The sequence below is a fragment of the Callorhinus ursinus genome, unplaced genomic scaffold (assembly GCF_003265705.2).
Source record: "Callorhinus ursinus isolate GAN/ISIS: 27379988/994484 unplaced genomic scaffold, GSC_fseal_2.0 scaffold49, whole genome shotgun sequence".
In the NCBI taxonomy this organism is placed as follows: domain Eukaryota; kingdom Metazoa; phylum Chordata; class Mammalia; order Carnivora; family Otariidae; genus Callorhinus; species Callorhinus ursinus.
The window spans coordinates 1,951,176-1,958,290 of record NW_027397111.1 but is presented as its reverse complement, the minus strand read 5'-3'; positions in this window follow the sequence as shown (position 1 = coordinate 1,958,290).

Here is a 7,115-nt window from a genome sequence, read left to right as displayed (position 1 = left end):
CATAAAAGCCATTTGCAAAAATCAACCGTATATTAAGCCATAAAGTAGTTTTCAACCCATTTCCAACATATTCCTATTGTGCTAAGGTGTTAAGTCGGTAACAAAAAGATAACCAACCAACCAAAACTACCACCACTGCTAGGCTGGCTAGGCAGATCTGCTTTACCAACTTATTCAGGGACTGCAATCTTTCATTTTGATTCCTGATCATTCCTTAGGATATTGTCTTCATCTGCATGGTTGAAGCTTAGTCATGGACACATTTGTCTGCCAGCTTGCAGAAAAGAGAGAGAAAGAGTCCGGGGCAAGCAATTTTATTTTAAACTCATATTGCTTTGGTGCTAATTTAATCACATGGATGGGCCACACTCGGCTCAATGGAGGCTGAAAAATGTAGTCTCCGACTCTGCAATTGTGTCCAGGAAAATGTAGAGATGAGAGCTGGAGGACAAACCAGCAGTTTGGCGCATGCCCAGACTCATTCTGTGAAGTATCATATTGTTAACCAAACCACAAAAGAAGAGTAGGGAAAAAAAAAAAAGAAAGAAAGAAAAGAAAATTGGTGGCCAACATCACTCATGAAAAGAGAGATAAAAATCTGAAACAGGAATAGGAAAAATCTTACTCCAGTAATTTAGAAAATATATAAACCGAATTAAGGATTCTAGCAGATTTTCTTTAGTGATCGCCTCAGAGTGGGTCTACAGTCAGTGGATTCTTGCAGATGAGAAAATGAAGACAGAAGCTAAATGACTCATTCAAGGTCACATAGCAAGCCGAAGGCTCCGAGTTCCCGCCTCCACCCTACCACCTTGGACACTGCCCAGACACGTAAAGCGGCTGGGACGCTTAGAGGGGCCACACCCTTTACAGTTACACATCAGTTATTTCCATGCCTCTGAGTTGAGTAAAACTAGACAAGGCCTTGATTTTCTAGTGTTACTAACTTCATGAGCACGCACTCAGGCAGCCCTTACTTTACGTAGCACCCTGACATGCATTATTCCTTTAATTCTCACAGAGGCCCAGTGAGGTAGGTGGCATGATTGGAAGGCATTGATGCTTGGATTTCTTTGGCCATCAGCTCATCTCTAGAGATCACAGCCACTGTTGGGTCCCTACACGTGTTCCCTGCAGAATCATACCCCTAGTTGCCCTTTGGAGAACCTTCATGCTTCTGAAGGTGTCACTGGGACCAGCAAACAGTTTTGTTCTCGAAGCTGCAGAGGGCAGAGGCTGCAGGCTAGAGGGTGAAGGGCAGCAGGCGGAGGTCAACGAGTGTGACTCCTCCAGCTGTCCCCTGAAGGAGCGCCTAGCGTGCTACTTGGATGTTCTCACATAAAGAACGAAGCAAGATTATAGCTCTCCTTTCCTCCCTTCCCTATACCACACACACACTTCACACATTATTTATAGATTTATAGATGGACAGGAAGCTCTGCTGTAGGGGAAAGAGAACTGGATTAGGAATCAGACAACCCGAGTTCTGATTTTGGCTGTCACTCACTCACATGTGATCTTGGGCAAATCACTCCACCCTTCTGCGTCTCATCCACGACGCATGCCCTGGGGCTACCATAAAGTGCTAGATGTAGAGGGATGTGTTCGTGTCAAGGTAAGAAGAGGCTGTTGGCAGCATTAATATTTTTCACTCCAAGAGTCAGGTTTGTTCTCTTGCCATCCTTCTAATGCCATTCTTGAGCATTAGCATTTTGGGGATGGCCAAGAGACCCACAAATCCTCTCTGTATTACGTAGGATAGAGATTCAGCTGCTGTAACAAAATCTTGAAATAACAGTAGTTTAAATAAGCTACAAGTGTATTGCTCTCTCATGCAACAAGCAATCCAGGCTTGGGGTCATGGGTTCATAAAGCCAGCGGCCCCAGATTCTTCCATCTGTTGTTCTGCCATCCCCTGGGTGTTGCCCTGCCATGCCAAGACTGCCGTGTTCCAGGAAGCAGCTTGGAGGACCAAGATCTCCCCCTTCCCCTTAACAACGTAATTCAGAAATTGTTCACAGCATTTCCACTCGATCCCATTGAACAAAACGTGGTCAGATGACTACATCTAGTTACGGTGGAGACTGGGGCATACTGGCGTTAGGTGAGCAGCCATATATCCAGATAAAAAGTCTACTAATATTGAGGAAGAGGGACAGACACGGGGATATGATTTTTAGTCTGTTCCACACTATCGCCTTCTCCACACTTCAAGGGATTTAGGAACTTTTGGACTGAAAATGGGCTTTCTAGCAGTGTTCCAGATTGGCATACATTTTGAATTTGCAATGACCTTTAGAGGCTCTATCTAGAGGCAATAAAAGAATTCGGCAAATAAACACATTCTCCCACAGGTCAGCTCCAGAGTACAACTGGGACCCCCCCGCCTCCCTGCCTCCCTGCTCTCACATGAGAAACCTGCTAAAGGACAGAGGCAGGGCTCACCACAGAGCCTCAATGGAGGGTGGCTTCCTCCCGGCTGGAGGTGGATCCATCCAGCAGGATTCCCAGCCCCAGGATGTCCTGCCCTCAGTCACCCCACCGTTCACCAACTGGGAGCAGAAATGAGTATCAGGACACTTTACTAGTCTTTGCCACCAGATGCTTTTCTGTCTGAAAAAGGAAATGACTGAGACCTGGCTGGGAACAGGGCACAAAGCTCTGAGCTGGGCTCAAGGAGTTTCTCGCCCTTTCCGAGAGGCTGTGCCATCAGAGTATTTGGGAGATACGGGGCCTCTGGGACACACCGGAGCTGGCAGAGCGTGTGTCCAGGTGGATGCAGCCAGGGGCTCAGGAGTCCCTCGAGAAGCTGCAGAGCACTGTGGAGGACTGCTCAATGCCAACGGCCAAGTGCAGCCTCTGGCACCAGGGGAGCCGGGCAAACACTCCTCTGCGCGGGGCCCTCGTGCATCGGGGAAAATTAGAAGGCTAATATTAGTTTAGCCATTGATAGGGGGCCCCTTCTGCCAGGCTTCATGTTAAGGGCTTTATGCATATATTTTATAGAGAGAAAGATCTTATTTATTGTTCACAAAAACCCTATGAGGAATGAGGAAACAGGAGCTAGCAACGTACCGCAAACCACAGAGCCAGCACGAGGTGGGGGGCAGGATTCAAAGCCGGCTCTGTCTGACTCCAAGGCTAGCGAGCTGCTTCGCCGCCACCACGGCCAGAAGCAAACTCAGACGGGTGGGAGGCCAAGGGCTTTAGAGTCTGCCGGCCTCGGTGAAAATCTCAGCCCCCCACTCCCACCAGCAACCTCTCTGAGCCTTGATTCCCTCCTTTTTCTCAAGGGCCCAATAATGGCCACCTTCACTTGGCTTCCTACCGTGATCTTGAGGTGCCCAGTGTCTTCACTAGCATTCAGGGAATAACACCCACTGGACACACGTGATGTCCCTTTACTTCTCTGCCATCTGGACTGTGAGCTCCACACACGGCAGGAACCTCGGCTCTCTGGATCACTGCTCTAACCCTGGCGTCTCCCACCTCCCCAGCTCTGCCTACTCCACCGTTTGCTTTTCACCCTGCTTTCTTGTTCCTCTTAGCCTTTCTCCTTGGCTGCGGTATTGCATATCCTTGCATTCATGTGTACTTTGTCACCATGCTCTAGAATGTAGGCTCAGTGAAGACAGGGTGGTTGTTGTTGTTTTCTGGTTTGATTCACTGCTTTGCCTCAATGTTCAGAGAAGAACCTGGCAAGAAGTGGGCCCCTAGTAAATGTGATGAATGAATCGATCAATGTCTAGCCGATCGCACAAATGCCTTAAAGTTCTCTCCACCTCCAAGGATAGGCTGAAAAAAGCCTCTGTGTATATGTGCACACAAACACACATCCCCTGTGAGGGGGAGACTGCTCAGCACCCTCAAACCTTCAGACTGTTGTGGGTGGGCTTATAATCCCCTTGAGAACCTGAGAAGTGACACGGTCAGAGGGACACACCTCAGGCGAAAGAGGGACCCTGCCAGACACCACCATTCAGTTCCATCTTCTCACTGCCTTCCGGAAGGGCCTCACACTCAGGACAACATGCTATGCCAACAGTGTCTCAGCCAGGCTTCCGGGTCCCAGCCCCCACTCCCTGGCTGCCAGGCCATGAGCCCCTCTAGATGACAGCTTCCTCGGGTTCCCCAAAGCAGGACACCCAGGCTCTTGGCATTCTGAACAGGCCTCGCTCGCTACTCCTTCCACAGTACAGTGGGTTCTGGAACGTTCTGAGGAATGGGCTATTTTGGCCGGCGAGGGCAAACCCCAAGAATCAGATAAACACCAGCGGCCCGGCCTCCACCCCTCTCGGGGCTGATTCATGAGGCCCAGGCGTGCCCATTAACTGCCAGGCCTGCCGTGTGTGCTCAGAAAAAATACTGCTGCTGCTCTCAGGCGGCGGCCGCGTCCCTCAAGAGAACCGCGGCCTTGGTAACAAGGCGTCCGCCTCCCCGCCCGGGAGCCCGTCAGTTATTATCTGCAGCACAAACACCTACCACTTTGTACTAACATTGTGGCAGTTTCCTACAAACAGAGCACTTAGCGCTGCCCCATAACTCTGCTCTCTCGCTGGGCCCCGGCTCCCAGCTGGCACGGCCAGCCCAGTGGGCTGTAACCAAAAAGTAAAAAAGCAAATGAAACGTTCGTAGTTGTTTTTACGGGCCTCGGCGGCCCCGCTTCCCCTACTCCCATGGCAGACACACAAGTGTGAGTTCAGAGCCCGCACGACACGTTTTTCGGACAGGCCCCCGGGCTGCCGGCCGCGGAGACCACGACAGGATGGCTTGGGCGGGCGGCCCTAGAGGCCTTTTCCGTCCTCCGCCAGGGGCTTCCCCTGGAGGCGCGTGGGAGCCGCAGACGTCCTGTCCGCCCACGGCCTACGGGTCCGGACCCTCACCTAGCAGCCGGGCTCCCCCGGCACAGGCTGACCCGGCACGGAGGGCAGAAAGCCCCACACGCGGCCCGGGGGCTGCCCTAACATTTGCCGCCCCAGCCCCAGCCCAGCAAGGAGACCGGGGCCTGCGCAGCTCAGAGGCCTTGTAGGTAGCGTTTCCTGGCGGGTGGGGGTGGGGGGCGGGGGTCTTAAGAGAGAGATTGCGGAGGCTCTGCTGATTCCGGGTGCTGTGCTGGGCACCTTCATGGCAATGACCTCATTAAATCCTCCTAACAGCCCTTTGAGAAGGTAGCATTGTCTCCATCTGGAAGGCAAAAACACTGAAGCTCAGAGAGGTTAAATGACCTACCCAGGGTCACACAGCTAGTGAACAGGGATGCCAGGACAGAAACTCAGAAGGGCCTCAATCCAAGCTCATGCTTTTCCTTCCTGCTGCCTTCTGGGGAAAAATGGGGGACCTCAAAAGAGCTTCTTAAGCCCAAACACTCTTGCTGACTTGGCGATGCATAAGCTGTGTAACGCTGGGCAATTGTGCTCTCCTCTCTGATCCAGAGTGTGTCATCATCTGTGCTGGGAAGGGCATGGATCTGATGTTCCCTTAGGGCTCCCCTGTCTCTTACACTTGACTGTGGTGAGCTCTGCCCTTCAGAGCACACCCACCCTCCACTCAGGCGTCCTTGTCCACCCCACGGGTGCTGTACTGGCCTCCAGATGCCTCCTTGTCCGCAGTCGGCACAGCCACAGTGCATCCACAGGAGCTCACAAGGGCTGCATATCTGGCCATCGCACTATGTCCACATTCTTTGGCCTGGTGTTCAAGGCCTCTCAAAGTCTGGCCCCCACTCTCTGGCACAAAGCATGCTGGGCGCCAGACCCAGAGAACCAGAGCAAGAGGAGAGAAGCTAGATCCAGGGCAGGCAAGGGAATGGAGGCTGATGTGGGCCAGGGCTGCAGCTGAGCTTGGTTGAGGATCCAGGTGCTGGGAGCTCCTGGCATTGGGGTGATGGGCAGTGTGTCAGGCATTCAAAGCCAGGTTCAGGCACCGTCGGAGAAGCAGTTGAAGGGGGAGTTTGGCTCAGTCTTGGAACTAAGCCAGCTGCTGGGGGTTCAGGCCAGGGCCTGGCTCCTGAGGGAACTAAAGGGCTAATCGGGGAAACCAAGGCAGTTATGAGTTGCCAAGACAGAGTGGGGTGGAAAAGTTCCCATTAGTCCTTATTCAGGCCTAGTTTGCTGCCTCCCTTAACTCCTCCTTCCCAGAGTGGGTTGGGGTCCGATGCCTCTGAAGCGTAGCCTGCCAGAGCTGACATAGGAGCCTGTGGGAACTGACTGGCGTCTACGTGCTGGAGATTCCTACTGTGCTCCCTGCCCCCAGCTGCAGGAGCTCCTCCTGACCCCCCTTCCCTCAAATGGTACTCATTTTGTAAGACTCAATCTGTTCTCCCTATTACCACCTTTCGCTCTTCCTCCTCCTTCAGGCCAGCCCCACACCTTCATCAATAGGCCAGGTTGGCAGGTCACTCACACTGCCCTGCCTTATTTTAGATAGTCTTTTCTCAAAGGAGACCTTAGAGTCCTCAAGAATTCACATAGCACCTTCTCCTTTTCAGCACAGGGCTGAGCAGTTCCAGCAGCAGCTGGAAAGTGTTCACATACTCACTCCCTGAACAACAGCAAAGTCTTTTCTGAGCCAGGCATATACTAAGAGGGACCAAGATGATCTTAGTCAAGGGGTCATCAGACCTGGAATCAGATTATAGGTATTTTGAGATCAGGACCCGTTGAGGTGGTGGCAAGAGTGAAGAGGACTCAGGAAAGAACTCATGGAAAAGTTTTTAAAGGCAGTGACATGGGGCTGGTGCAAGTCTGGGATGTCTCAGGAGCAAGGGGGGAAGGGGGATGGGCAGGCGGTAAGGCAGGCTCAGGGTCTCAAAGGACAAATTGAACAGCCCCTGAGGGGCTTTGGTCCTGAAAGTGACCAGAAACCATGGAAGGCAGGATATCTAGTCAGATTCCCCCTTTGAAAAAAAATCTCAAAATACCAAAGACCTCAGTGCCTAGGTGAACTTGGGTAAGCATCTTAATGGTTCTGAGTATCAGCTTCCTCATCAGCAAAATGGGGAAAATCATGCTTACCTTTTATAAGGCTGGGCAGAGGTTATTGACAGTCATGATGACAATAATTAAAAAGGGAATAGTAAGTGGCCTCTTATCTTCCCCCTTAATCTCCCTAAATCA